Source organism: Spermophilus citellus (genome assembly GCF_964194105.1).
Source record: "Spermophilus citellus genome assembly, chromosome: 3".
Classification (NCBI taxonomy): Eukaryota; Metazoa; Chordata; class Mammalia; order Rodentia; family Sciuridae; genus Spermophilus; species Spermophilus citellus.
In genome coordinates this window covers 53,140,259-53,156,147 of record NC_138184.1, presented here as the reverse complement: position 1 = coordinate 53,156,147, position 15,889 = coordinate 53,140,259, and the positions used below count along the sequence as shown (strand labels likewise).

Here is a 15,889-nt window from a genome sequence, read left to right as displayed (position 1 = left end):
TTTTAATTATGACTGAGATGTATTTATTGAAGAAAATAATAGCTAAGAGTTAATCTACTAAACATCATTATAGAAAAGTCAGAGTGATCAAAATTAAATAGAGATGTTAAAGATAAATAAGTAGTAAAATAGAAAACACGGGTGTAATTGAAAGGATTAATGAAATAAAATATGTCTTTAAAAAGAAAAACCACAGAAAATCAATGTCAAAAACAAAGAGACAAACTTCTGTACAGATATTTCAGTCACTAAAAATCAGAGCATATGATGAATAACTTAAGAGCAATCCATTTAAAAATTTGGATCAAATAGATAATTTTCTAGAAAACAGTAATTTACCTAAACTGACTAAAGTGAAAAAGAAAATATGAATAATTTGATACCAAAGAAATTGAACTTTCATTAAAATCCTTGCAACAAATAAATCATCAGGTATCCACAGGCTTACTGGTGAATTCCACCACACAATGGAGAAATAAGTAAGAATTTTACTCAAATTCTGACGGAATGGGAAAGCAGAAAGGAATAAAACTCTTTCACTGCCCAATTTGTTTTATGAGTTACCTCTCAAATGAACCTAACAAAATGGCCTAGGCAACTTAGGAAGACCCTGTCTCAAAAAATAGAAAGGGTTAGGGATGTAGGTCAGTATCATAGCATTCCTGGATTCAAATTCCAGTACCAAAATAAAGAAGCCAACAATACAGAAATCTATAGAATGACTACATGTGAAAACACAGGCCAAAGTCCTAAAATATTGCTGTTGGACACACACACACACACACACCATTTATGAAAAGAATAACACAACGAACAGTACAACTTCTCACTTCAGACTGTCAAATCATCTCTTTCCCCAGATAAATCAAGGAGAAAATGATAGGGTCATCTCAGTAATCACAGATAAAAATTATTGATCTCATTAAACATCAAACAATAAATACAAAAGTTCTCAGGAAATTAGAAAGGAATTTAATACTTAAGGGTGAAATCTTGAGCACTGTTCATCTGAGATTATAAACGAGATCAGAATAGTCACAGGTAACATGTCAATTTCACAACATTCTCAGGGTCCCAGCCAGTGCAGCTAATGCAGGAACAATAAATAAGAGATAGAAGGGTTAGAAAGGAAGGAATAAAACTGTTATGATTTGTGCACAATACGATGATGTATACAGAAAATCCAAAAGAAGCTATGAGAAGCAATTAGATTATTAATCAGTAAATGTGTGAAGGTCTCTAAATATAAGTTTTCATTTTCCCTGTATCAGTCACAACAGCTAGAAAGTGAGAAATTTTAAAGTCACCATTTATAGAAACATCAGAAATCGGATGCCCAGGAATAATTAAAGATATGTAATCTTCTAGACAGAAACTATATAGTGTTTTTCAGAGGCATTAAAGATAAATTAAATGATGAATGACTTGATTTCATAAAAACTCAGTTTTCCTCAAATTGACCTATAAATTCAGTGCAATTCAGATTTAAATTCCTTCTACGTTTGATTTTTGTGAAAACTGACAAGTTGATTCAAAATGCTTATGGAAATGTAGTCAGAGGTTCTTCAAAGAACAAGATTAGAAACATTGAAAGGTTTCCTCTACTAGTCTACAAAGTAAGAGGTACTGGTCCAGGATAAGTAGTAGACTTATGGGAACAAAATAAAATACCCAGGAACAGATCCAGATATATATGAATACGTAAGATAAAAATGACATCAGAGAGCTCTGGGGAAAGATGAGTCTTTTCAATAAATCTTTCTGGGAAGCCAGGCACGATGATGCATGCCTGTAATCCCAGTGGCTCTGGAGGCTGAGGCAGGAGGATGGTGAGTTCAAAGCCCGTCTCAGCAAAAGCAAGGTGCTAAGCAACTCAGTGACATCCTGTCTTTAAATACAAAATAGGGTTGGGGATGTGGCTCAGTGGGCGAGTGCCCCTAGTTCAATCACTGGCATGCCCCCCCAAAAAAAATAATTTCGATATGGAAAACTAATAAAATGAACTCCTACCTCATCATATGCACAGTTTGGCTCCAGGTGGATTATAATTCAAAATGTGAAGTATTAAACAATAAAGCTTTGAAGACAGTTTAGCTGAGTATCTTCATGATATTGCTGTAGGGAAAGCTGGGTGCCATGGTACATGCCTATAACCCCAGCAATTTGGGAAGCTGAGGCAGGAGAACTCCAAGTTTGAGGCCAGCATAGGCAACTTAATGAGACCCTAAGCAACTTAGCAAGACCATGTCTCAAAATAAAAAAGGACTGGGGATATCGAAGTGGTAAAGCACCCCTGGGTTCAATCCCCAGTACCAAACGAAACAAACAAACATAACCAACAACAACAACAACAAAAAAAAAAAAAACCAAAAACACTGTGAAGAAAGAGAAAAGTGGTTATAGCAGCACAATTCACAATAGTTAAGCTATGGAAACAACCTAGATGCTCATCAACGGGTGAATGGATAAAGAAATTGTGGTATATGTACACAACAGAATATGATTCAGCCATAAAGAATGACTTTATGACATTCACTGGTAAACGGATGGGTCTGGAGACTATCATGCTAAGTGAAATAAGCCAATCTCCAAAAACACAAAGTTCAAATGTTTTCTTCAATATGTGGAAACTAAACTACAGTAAAGGGGGTGGGGGAAAGAATAGAAGTTCAGTGGAGTAAACAAAGGAGAATGAAAGGGAAGGAGATGGGAAAGAAATAGAAAAGATAGTGGAATGAATCAGACACAATTTTCCTATGTACATATATGAATATACCACAGTGAATCTCACCATCTTGTACCTCCACAAGACTGGGATCCTAATTAGAATAAGATATAGTCCATTCTTGTATAAATATATCAAAATAGATTCTACTGTCCTATATAACTAAAAAGAACCAGTTAAAAAAAGAGAGAGAAAGAACAAGTCTCAAACTAGAGAAACTATTTGCCACCCTATATAACCAACAACAGAGCAGTGTCCAGAAGATAATTTTAAAACTGTGACAATAACACTAACAAAAACACTTTAAAAATCACTAAAGAAAAGCCAACAACCCCACAGAAAATACAAAAGAACTTGTTTGGGCACTTCACAAAAAAATAGGTATTGAAATGGCAGATAATCTTTAGCCAACCAGGGAAATGTAACTTAAAGCACGATGAAATACCAAATCCGCCCACCACTATAGTCAGAGTTTGAAAGAACTGACTGTATCAAGTGTTTGCAAGAACGTGGAACAACAGAAACACATAATAGAATACATACTGTGTAATTGCCCTCACATAAAGTTCAAAAACAGGCAAAATTAAATTATAGTGTTGAGAAATATATTTATGTCGATGGTAAAATTATAAGGGAAAGCAAGGAAGCAAATTGGCATAAAAGTCCAGCCAATGGTCACCTTTGGCGGGGAGGCAGGAACAGGGTTATGATTTTGGAGAGGAACTTGGACTGGGGTAGAAGGGTTGGAAGGGGACTGACATTGTTCTGTTCCTGGCCATGGGAGGTGATATGTGTGTTGACTTTATATTGATCCTGCAAACTGTAAATATATCATCTTCATTTTTCTGTCTGTGTGTTATATTTTACCATAAAGAGGACAACAAAAATAAGATAAGTGAAAATTCTTAAATTAAGGGAAAAATAACAGGGAAGAAAGGGACTGACTTTAATGTGCGATCTAATTGCTGGCTGGATATTCGATTATTCCACAATAGACTTAAACACAAAAAGAATTAATTGCTGCCAGTAATCTTTACAGACACACTGCTTGCACATCAGAGTTAATTCCCCTCCTCCTGGCCAGCCTCCCTGACTTTCAGAGGCCACATTAGCCGCCAACCAGATCTTTTCAGGAAGGGAATAAGAGAGACCACTGCAGAGAGGGCATTTCATTATTAACAATAATTCTTAATGATGCCACTTAAGGAGAGCCTACCCCAGGCAATTTATGCCAATCACTTTCTAGATTTCATATCAATTAAACCCCACAACATCTCTCTAGTGTCACCTTGTTTTCAGAAGCAGAAACTGAGGTTGAAGGCAGCTATGTGACTTGCCCATGGACTCTCATGTTATATGTAGAGATCAAGGTTCAAGTCTAAGAAGTCTGACTTTGGAGTCCAATTTACCTTTGCACTAAAACTGACAGATCTCTGTTTAGAAACATCCTCCCCTGTGTCAACTCTAGCTAATGGAAGGCAAGAATTAGTCAAGGAAGTTTGATATTACAGCATACTCGCGCTTCTGATCTAACTTCAGAAACAAAGCCAGCATTTGGTGATCCTCATCCTTGGGGTCTTGGTGTTGGTCATTTGATCCAGTCAACATAACCAGGGAATGTTGTTGACATTTGAATTTGGAACTGTCAAATCAATCCCAGCCAAAGACCATGGCTCTCATGTGACCCCAGCCTGGCCCATCAGAGTCCTTCACTACTGGTGGGTGTGTGAACACAGAGGAGCCATGAGAACTGGAGGTTAGAAATCATCCTGCTTATCACTGGGAGAAGCCAGAAATAGGGACATTCAGTAGAGTAAAAGGAGACAAGAGTAGAGAGGGGAAGAAAGTCATCTGTCTAAATGCCAATGTCCATCAATTCTTCATAATTAATAGGGCAGTAAGTCACTTTTTATCCAGCAGTGAATTTCATATAGGGTTCCCTAACTTGTTAGCAAATGAGCCTTGGCTACAACAGGGGCATAGATTGTTGGCCTTCCTATAGAAGATTTGAATCTTGATGTTCTAGAATTCAACTAACAATGTTTTGTGATCTTCTCATTTGGAGCCAAATACCATCTATGGCATGGTAGGTAAAGTCACCTGTGCCCTGTAGGAGCTAATGGTCAGTCTGAAGGAGTGAGTCCAGTGTAAGAGCAAGCAGGTATGGAACTGAGTCCTGGGCAAGTCGGCAGTGCAATGTCACCCATATCTGTGACCAAAATGATTTCGTTCCCTTATCCTACCATAAAATAGTTGACTTTTTTGTCAGCCATGTCTAACCCTTGCCCCATGCCCACACACACAATTACATGCCCTCCAAGAGCCACCTCATGGTCCAGGATTAGCCAATCGATTTTAATGGGTATTTAAGAGATTTTTCAAAGAGTGCAAGTTAGTGCCTAAGATGATAGATCGTGCAATAATTAAAGCATTAAAAGAACCCAATTGAGGATTCTCTTCCCGCCAGCAGATATCTTTAGGTCAAGAAGGTCCATAAAAACTGGCAGATCATTTTCATTCCTTTAAGACAGACAAAAATGACTTTGAATTTAATTAGATGTTCTTACCAATTTTCCTCTGCTAAAGCTCCACATCTTGATCCACTGAGGCCTGCAAAAATTTAGAACTGCTGGCATTCTGAGCTGAAAATTGACGGCCGGGGTATTACCGTGAAGCAATGAAAGCCCGTGATGTTGCTCAAATCACTTTTTGATTAGAAATGATAAACCAGAGTCACAGTTACAAGTAAGGGGAGCCTTCGGACAGGCAGCGGGCCAGTCTTGGCTCTTTGGAGCTCTCGGTTGCTGGTAGGACTCTTACCCTTCTTATCCCATCTCTCTGGTGATTCCTGAAGATCCTGGAATTATCCATTTATAATAAAAGAGTATGCCTAACAGTAAATCAGCCTTTATCTTTGATATCCCTATCAAAGTCTTGCTTCCTTACTCTTAAGGATCCATTGCCAATCAAAGCACTTTTTTTTTCTTTTAGATGGAAAATTTTTTGTAAGGTCAGCTTTAATTTAAACTTTTCAAAGAATGCGACTCCATGGAAATAAAAATAGTTCAAAAATTTAAAAGTGCTTTCAATTGAATCTAAGAACTCTCCTCATTCTAACAAGGCATAATACTGCAATTAAAAATATCACTTCTATATAGAGAACATCATACATAAACTGTTGACTATGACTCTTCAAATACATGTGTATATCCTCAAATTCACCCAAGGTCACACAAGATGACGAACGCAGTAAAAGAGAAAATGTGTAAAGATTACGATCCTTTAAATGGAAAGCCAGGTCTTGTCCCTCCAGTGCACTTTGCAGAGTCAGCAAGGCCCTGATCCCACGAGGCCCTGAAGGTCACAGTAAGGGGAACAAGCTCACCTGCCGCGTCCATTCCCCACACTCTCTGCTCTAACCTTCCTGCTTTCTGTGACTGGATCACATCAAACAATGTCCCCAACTCACACCTCTTACAGGATTTCGTGTCCCCTTCTGCCTAGAATGTTCCCGTCTCCTTTCCTCCATTCATGTTTTAACTCAAATGTCACCTGCTCAGAAAGGCCTTCCCTAAGTGCCCAACCTAAAGTAGCACCCCTGTTTCCTTCTATCCAGGTCGCTGGCTCTACTCCATCTCCTGGGTGACCTGGATGGGCTTTAGAGAATGGGTTGGCTCTCTAGCCTCCTCCATAGTCTTGGGGGTCTGTTATGGGACAACATAACCCTCAGGCCTCAAAAGTAAGTGATCAACTATCTCTGCTGACAGTGGTGTTGTCAGTTTTGGTGTTCCTCCTGAGAAAAATTAGACCTGAGCATCTTTGGACGAGAGCAGAGTTCAAAGACCATATAATACAAGTTAGTGTTTTACAAGGAACAAAACTGTCTCACTGTGGTCCAGAGAGGAGACATATCTGGCCCAGATACACAGAGTAAAGACATCACAGCTTATATCGAGGCATTTGATGTTTGTGGTCTCTTTCTGAACATAAAAGAGACAAGGCTGGGGAGATTCCCGTGAGGAGGCTTCTAGATGGTATGAGGAGTCTAGAAGGCTTCTGTCTATGACCCACTGTGCCCTATTTGCATTTCATTCTAGGCAACAGCATCTCAGGATAAGCATGCTGGCGTGAAGTACTCTCTCTGCTGGTAGCCTACAACTGTGTTTTCTTGCCACTTTCCAACCCTTGAGATTTTGGTCCCAAATAGAATTTGATCAAAATTCAGGTTGGCCTCTCTGTGAGGAACTGAAGTTGACCATAACTTATCTGACCATCCATTTCACACTCAATATACAACATTTAAGATTTCTTCTTTCGATTTTTTGATGGAAGGTCATATTCCAGGTAATAGACTTTTATCCATGAGCTCAAAGATATTTTTGGATTGTAATCTGGACTCACGTATCAAGCAGAAAGAATATAATGACACCAACATCAGTAACTTTTAAATGGTAAAGAAGAAAAAAATACATACAATAACTCCATTAGGCTGTTAAAAAGTGCTGAACCCCAACAAATTCGCAATGTAATGATCTTTGAGTATGCATCTATAATCCTTCAGCAAATATGCCTTCTATTCAACTACAGAGTTGTACACACTCCAGACACAAGTGCCATTAATTAAATAACACACTCAGCAAACTCTCAGAGCCATTAATTATCAAAGGTAGCCTGCTCCGTGCTCAGCTCTAAATTCTATTATAAGAGAAGAGTTCGGGCTAGAGCTTAGGAATGTGCTGGAGGAAGGTCACCCTCAAAAGCATGATAAGACGACGCTGTCAGAGAAAGCAAATGACAGAGCGTGCATGTCTTTTAGCTTTTCCTTTGCCCATCTGCAGGGTCTGAAGGAAGGAAAAGTGTTTTCTATTGTAGGGACTTTCTCAAAATTAGTTTCTCTCATGAAAGATGCAAGTAAATACAAAGTAATCCTTTTTCATTTTGACTGTGTTGCAGATCAGAGTTATATCAGCTGAAGATTTGGAGACAAATAAAGTGTGCTCTCACAAGTCCCATGGGAGAGAGTCCTTGCTGGGCCTGGGCACAGACAGAGAGAAAGGGGGATGTAAATAGCAAACAGAACAAAGAGTCTTATTGGCTTAAAGTGGGTCTCAGGAAAATACCCAAGTAACAGCATATGTTTTCTAGCAATGGGTTTGCCCTGCTCTACCTCCTCATTCTATAATCAAGTTCAAAGTGTCTGCAGTTTCCTTTGCAGAGGAGTCAAGTCCAGTGGGGCCAGGAAAAATGACTCACGGCAACAAACTTGGAGAATCGTCTTTTCTTGTGTGCTTGCAATCCTTAGAATTCAATTTGTCCCTTCCTAGAGAAAACTGACAAAGCTAAATTTGTGGTCACTCTAAAGGCCAAGCTAGGGGTGAGCCCCAATCTTGTTGGAGATCAGATGTCTATACCCTGAGCCCAGGGGACTGGCCATGGGATGTCCAGAGCTACTTTGTGTGCCCCCAAGGAGGTGACACAGTGGATTGGGGACGTGGACCCTGTTTAACAGGAAGTTAATTAACGCTTTCTTACTGCAGGAAGTGAGAAAATGTTATCAGCATGTGCGGCTTGCCACAGAGGAATAGGTTTGAGTTAGAAAAATGGGTGGGGAGTTGCCGCTGTCTGGAGTCCCTCTCCACCCTGCTAGGTTTCTGGCTGCTGTACTTGGGGGTAACCCCCTCCTCTCTCTAAATGGAATAATTGCATTGCCTCAGAGATACAATCAGAGTGGTTCTCTGATCCTTGCCATTTCTCCCTCACCTTCCTCCTTTACCCACTTACTGTAAGACATTGCCACCTGCGGCTTTTGTGGTCCAATTTCTGAGACCAGTTTATTAAGAAAAAGCTGAAAAGCAGAGGTCAGGGGTGCCTGCCCTTAGAAAATTGCTCACCTTGTTTTCCATGGGATCAGAATGACTTTCGTGGCTGCTCTGCCCGTCTCCCTAGCCTCCTAGGAACTAAGTCGAGTTACTTTTAAGTGGAGAGAGTTGTCAAAGAGAAGTTTCATGTTACTCCCTCGGCTTTGTGTTATTGGTGAGTGTGGTTCCTTCATTTTAAGATCATTTCTGTGTCATCCCTGGTATGGAAACAAAAAAAGGTCACCTTAATCCTCATGGGCAAGGGGCACTACCTTTGAAAGATAACAATGGTCCCCTTCATGTAGTTCCACTAAGAGTGAGGACAACCTTATTGGAAGTTGAGTCTACAACTGAAATCTGACTGTCACATCAGGATGGTTTCTGAGCATTTGGAGCACTGCATTGGAAATTTACTTTGGAAGCGTATCAAAAGGGAGGCAGGCCTGTGTTTCATCACCACCAAGTTCAACGATTGTGTTCCAGAGGCCCAGGCACACCCAGAACCAGTTGATCAGAATCTCTAGGGGTGAGATGGCAGCATAGCACATTTTTTTTTTCTTATAATGCCCCTACTTGATTCCAATGAGCAGCCAAGTGTAGAAACACAACCTTAAAGAAGGAAGGGCAGGTGAGTTTTTATGGTCCCAAGCCTTCCTTCCGCATTCAACCAAGTCCTATGGACTGAGGGAAATGCCCATCCAGGTTCACCTACAGAAGAAGGGAGACACTGTTCTATTTTCTCAGCTTCATAAAAGGCCCTCTTTTGCTGCGGCTCTGGTAGTTTGAAGTAGCAGCCTCCTTCATTTGCAAATTGCAAAGCAATTTTGAACCAAAAGAGCAAAGCTGGAGGTATCATAAGCCCTGATGCTAAGACACACCATAGAGCCAGAGCAGTAAAAACAGCATGGTATTGGCATAAAGACACGTAGACCAATGGAACAGAACAGAGAATCCAGAAGTAAGCCCACTGTCTACAGTCAACTGATTCCCACTAAAAGGGCCAAAAACATGCCTTAAAGAAATGACAGCCTCTTCACCAAATGATGCTGGGGAAACTGAAGTAAGAAGGCTTTGTCTGGCATGCAAACCGATCTCGTGGAGAAGGACTTTATGGAGCTTGGTGCCTGCTGTGGTTTGGAGCTGGAGTATTTTTTAAAAGCCCCTGTGCTAAAGACTTGGTCCCCAGCCTGGGCTGTCTGGGAGGTAGTGGGCTATTTAAGAAATGGGGCCTAGAGGGAGGTTTTTTGCTCTCTGGGCCGGGGGTAGGCTTGAAGGGAATTATGGGACCCTGATCACATGCTCATTTTCACTTCCCAGCCATGAGGCAACTGTCTTTGCTCTGCTTCACACCCTCACTGTGATATGCCAACATTGGCCCAAAGCAGTGGGTCCAATTGATCAGGGACTAGTACCTCTAAACTATGAGCCAAAATAAATCTTGCCTCTTTACAATTTGATTTTCTCAGACATTTGTTTCAACAATGGAAAGCTGTCTGGCACAGTGACGCTTGCAAGTTCAAGGAAAAGTCAGCAGGGTTCATTCATATGGACCCCAGCCGGGACTGGCCCCTTTGATTTTACCCTGTAGCCATTAAATAATACAAGAAAACACCAAACAACTTCAAAGACTTTCCTGTAGCTTTCGAAGAGAGATGAATGAAGAGGTTATGGTCCTTACTCAAGACTTATTTACATCACATAAATAGAATGAAAGATAAAAATCATACAATCATCTCAATAGATGCAAAAAAAGCATTTGAAAAACTCCAACATGGCTTCATGATAAAAGCCCAGAATAAATTAGGTATAGAAGGATCACACCTCAACATAATAAAGGCTATATATGACAGACCCACAGCCAACCTCACAGTGAAGGGGGGAAAGCTGAAAGCATTTCTTCTAAGACTGGGAACAAGACAAGCGTATCTATTCTCACCACTCTTATCCAATAGAGTACTAGAAATTTTAGCCAGAGTAATTAGGCAAGAGAAAGAAATAAAGGGCACACACATACGAACGGAGGAAGTAAAATTATCCCTGTTTGCAGATGATATGAATTTATAGAAAAGTCTAAAGACTACACCAAAAGACTTCTAAATATTGATAAATGAATTCAATAAAGTAACAGGATACAGTATCGACACACAAAAACCAGTAGCTTTTCTACATGCCAATGATGACTTTGCTGAGAAAGAAAGCAATTCCTTTTGGAATAGCCATTCACACTTAAAAAGAAATAAAAAAAGAAGGATGATCCTACAGATAAGAGATCTCCAACATGAAAATTACAAAACACTGAAGAAAGAAATCAAGGAGACACTAAAAGGTGGAAAGACCTCCCATGTTCATAGAACATTGTTTTGATGTTGTTGAAATTTCCATTCTACTCAAAGTGATCTACAGAGTCAAGCAATCCCCATCAAGACACCAATGACCTTCTTCACAGGAAAAAAAAAATCCCAAAATTTGTATGGAAGTACTAAAAATCTCACATAGGCAAAGCAATTTTGAACAAAAAGAGCAAAGCTGGAGGCATTATAATACCTGATGCTAAGACACACCATAGAGCCAGAGTAGTAAAAACAGCATGGTATTGGCATAAAGACACGTAGACCAATGGAACAGAATCCAGAATCCAGAAGTAAGCCCACTGTCTACAGTCAACTGATTCCCACTAAAAGGGCCAAAAACATGCCTTAAAGAAATGACAGCCTTTCCACCGAATAATGCCGGAGAAATTGGATATCCACATGCAGAAGATCTAAACTTGACCCCCATCTCACCCTATAAAACAACAATCAACTCAAAATAGATCAAAGACCTTAATGTAAGACCTGAAACTACTAGAGGAAAACATAGTGGGGAACACTTTTAAGATACTGGTAGAAGCAAGCATTTTCTGGTTAGGGTCCCAAAAGCACAAGAAAAAACAGCAAGAATTGAGAATGGCAGTAAACACTTACCAGCTACTCATCAGCAGTGGATTAATATCCAGAAAGAACTCAAAACACATAACAAAAAAAAAATGATTCAAAATGGGCAAAAAAACTGAATAAACACTTCTCAAAAGAAATACAACTGGCCAATAAATATATGGAAAAAAAATTTCAAAATCATCAGCCATCAGGGAAATCAAAATCAAAATCATGAGGTTCCACCTCACACCAATTGGAATGGCTTTTGCAAAAAAAATATATAAAAAATTCTGGAGAGGATGTGGAGAAAAAAGAGCCCATGTACACTCCTGGTGGGAATATAAAGCAGCACAGTACGGAGGATTTTCAAAAACCTGAAAAAGAATGACCATATGATCTAACTATCCCATTCCTGGGTATATATATATCCAAAAGAAATGAAATCAGCCTACAAAAGAGATACCTGATGCCCATGTTTACTGTAGCACCATTCACAATAGCTAGGATATGGAATCAATGCCCATCAACAAGTGAATGAATATGGTAATAATGGAGTGTTACCCAGCCACAAAGAATAAAACTCCGCCATTTGCAGCAAAATGAATGGTGGTACCAAGGACACCATGTTAAGTGAAACAAGGTAGACACCAACACAGGTATATCAGGTTCTCTTGCATATGTGGAAACTAAAAAGAAAAGGATCTAAAAGTAGAAGAGGGACTGGCAGATCAGTGTGGAAGAAGGGTGGACCCCATGGACGCAAGTATGGAAATATCACAGTGAATCCCATGAATTTGTACAATATACCTTAATAATTAAGTAAAAAAAGAAATAGATATAGTGGCAGATTAATAAAAAATAAAATAAATAGCCAGAAGTTCCTTCATCAGACATTGTATTTTTTCTTCTAATTCAAAGATGTTACCTATTATTCTCCCAACATTTTGCTGGTAATGGCAGACGGGGAAGGAGGGCAGTTAATCTGCTCTATGTCCATTCAGAACTTGGAAATAATGGAAAATTCTCAAGCATGTTTGTTCACAGGGATCAAACCTCCGGCGTTCCCAGTGAAAGGCCCACATGTTCTGGCCCACCTGCTCACCTGGCCACATGCGCTATGTGTGATATGGATTGGAAGCACCCTGAGGACACAACCATTCTCATTCACCTACTCATACTTTCCTGGAAACCTTATTTGCATCTCAGTAAATCCTTTCATTGATGATGCCCAGATGTCCTTCAATTTAGCACCCCTTCAATTTTAACTCTGACATTAAAGGAAACTACAGATATTTAGAAGGGCACCTTGTGTCAGAAATCAAACTAGTAGGTGAGCACATGGCCCTGCTGCAGAATAATTCCCTGTGTAACCAAGTCCTAAGTCTTCTCTTGCTATGACACTGGAAGAAATAATGATAATTACAACCAGAGACGCCAACACACAGTGACGTTATCATGCCCCAGGCATGGCTGTCAGCGCTTGTGTCGCTGAACTCTCTAAAGCGCCTGCGAGATGCATTCACCCTGCCTAGGGATGACCAGCTAGGAAGTGAGGTGCCTGGACTTCACACTCTCACCTTTTCACCCAAAGTACAGCACATTCTTCCAGTGTGCTCTGGCATGAAAGGAAGACTGTGTTTCTCATGAGCCTCCAGGCCAGATGGGCAAACAAAACTGCACAGGCAGAGCTCTAAGGAGCTAGGCAGACATTTGGACGTAAAAGCTGTGTTGAGGGATGGGTCACAGAAGCGTTGTGCGAAGACTGGCAGAGAGCCTCCTCAGGTATGGATAGAGGCATTCACCTGGATTCAGAAATTGCAGGGATCTAGTGCAGGGTCACAGCCTTCAGGATACCAAAAATAAAACCAGGGGAAACTTCTCCTAAGACATAAATCTGCTGTAGACAGGCAAGGCAGATAGAAAGGATAGAGAAAGGGCACATCCATTTTCAGTCCTGTTCAGGCGCCTCTGACTCAAAGTCAATATTGTTCAAGGACAAGGGCAATGATGAATGATGGGAAGATGACCAGTATCTCCAGGCAAGATGGGTGGCACTGGGCCCAATAGGGGATGATCCTACTGTCAGATGGGAGTAAGACAGGTCCCCTTCTCCCAGAGGGGCCAACTGGCTGCTACATACAGTCCATGGTCCACTTTTCACTACGGCTACCAGCAGGCCTCAAAGGAGGACATCCTGAGCTCAGACAAGACCTTCCTAGTGTGGTTCAGAAGCAGACATGACCCAGCCTCTATGTTCTAGATTCCCAAATGGACTAGGTGCAATTCAAAGAGATGGCTGCTCTTCACTGTTACTACATTGTAGGAAAAGCCTAATGCTGGGCTCACTGGGATCTTTCTCCATGTACTAGAGGTGCATGTCCTCCCCAAGGTGGATCTGAGTGGGCCCAGGTTGAGGATGTCCGTGAGCTACACCCTTGAAGCAAGCAGGGTCTTCACACCACAGCTTCTCAGATCCGTGGCTGTAGTGCCGCACACCAAGCCACAAATGGCAGACAGTATGTGAAAAGCAATTTAAATATTTTCTGAAATCCCTTGAAAACCCTGAAGAGGAAATCTATTTGTGCTTCTCAACAATATTTCTCAAAATCTCTTCATTTGTCACACACATGGTAGATGCTCCAAAATTCTCCTAGTGCCTTTTCTTTCAATCTTCCCCCAATTTTATGAAATATAACCCATAATGTCTTCATCTTTCTCCTCACTCCTACTTTTTTTTTTTTTTTTTTTTGTAATTACTCCACTGTGAGCTAGGAGGCAAGCAGGGGCAGAACCTACTGTGCCTAATTAACTGATCCCAGTAATAGAGGCCTAAAAGTTAAGGCTGCAACAGAGAGGTGGGTTTGGAGCTATGAAATGGTGTGGGCCACTACACCATCATACCACCAAGGAATTGTCTGATTTTCTTGCAAAATGAAAGGACATCACCCTCACTTTTTAACTTTGTGAGTAGAAATTATTGTAGGCCTGGCCTATGTGCATAAGATACACTGCTTGGCCTTGAGGCAGAGCTGATTCTGCTTGCAGTGTGGAGGTTCCATAATTCCCCAAGCCCCTGGGCTAAGCTCCTCAGACTCCCCTGAAGAGATTGTTTAAAAACACAGATTCCTGCTGGGTGCACTTGTGCACACCTGTAATCCCAGTGGTTTGGGAGGCTGAGGCAGGAGGATAGCAAGTTCAAAGCCAGACTCAGCAATTTAATGAGCGCTCTGTCTCTCAATAAAATATGAAAAATGTCTGGGGATGCGTCTCAGTGGTTGAGAGCCCCTGGGTTCCATCCCCAGTACCAAAAAAAGGAAACAAAACAGATTTCTGGGCCTCTCCCCAGAACTGCTAAGTCAGGATGTGGGGCACAGAGTTCTGTTTTTAACAAGCTCAGCAAGTAATTCTGACAATGGCTGCTGGGGAACCCATTCTTACCTAATAACAAACAGAGGTCTGGATTGGTTTCATTTGTATATAAGCTTTTTATCAACAACACAGATTCTTCAAGCACCATGCCGCTGACCTTGACAGCATAGACTGTGGGCAGAGGACACAGAAAACGTGGGGACCCAGCCAGTATAGGCATCAGCAGGGCTGGAATCTATCTATTTCATGGAATGTGCCACATAAATATGACCTCTCATAAAATGTTAACGGCAATCCAACAGATTAGCAGTAAACAAACTTATATTTTGTTTATTGCCATGACTCAAAAAAAAATGCTACTGGTTCTAACTAAATGTCTGCTTTTATGTTCTGTCATTTCCAGGCATGAAAGTAACCCAAACAAATCCCAAGGCATAAGGAAATGGGCCTCGTTCTCTAGGACTCCGCGGCATTGGAAATGAAGCTAAGCAGACTTTATTACATCCTGCGATTCTGCAACCTTTTGCGAAGCATTTTATTGCACTCATGGAAGCCACTGGGGTTATGTTTCAATCATGATGACTGACAGGCTGGCTTCAAAACAATGGCATCCACAACCTTGCCACGAGTTTCTCTTCACGCTATGTACTTAGAATAGAACGTTTCTAAATTGTCCCTTAGCCTGGGTGAAAATAAAATGGTCCTTAAAATATTTATCTCACGTGCTGGCTGACTTAAAAATGGATATTTCGGGGCCTCTGAGAGGCACCACTGAGGAAGGTGATCTCTTGGAGCTAGTTGGCTTCCTGTGACCCAAGAGTTTGTTACGGCGGAGATAAGATTCAGAGTGTTTCCATTTTGGTAGGACAGATAATAGAACAAGAAATGGACAACTTTTCCTGGGTTATGTTTTCCTCTTGCCCTCAGTGCAAAGAAGCAAGGTCCGGAGAGCTTCAGATGGCAAAATTAGGTTCAGGATACAGATGCATACGTTCTACATTGAGCTGAGCTGTTGGGTGGTA

General features: G+C 40.8%; 1 protein-coding gene across 8 annotated transcripts in view; it reads left to right on the top strand.

The window, feature by feature from the left end:
* The window catches only part of FHIT (fragile histidine triad diadenosine triphosphatase), a 1,488,252-nt gene extending 1,472,677 nt beyond the window's left edge, over nucleotides 1-15,575 (top strand). For all 8 annotated transcript variants that reach the window (XR_014020926.1, XM_081285106.1, XM_081285107.1 and 5 more), the window contains one exon: nucleotides 15,271-15,575. The gene's annotated coding sequence lies outside the window, so the exon portion shown is untranslated. The remainder of the gene's footprint in view (nucleotides 1-15,270) is intronic.
* The last annotated feature ends 314 nt before the right edge of the window (nucleotides 15,576-15,889 follow it).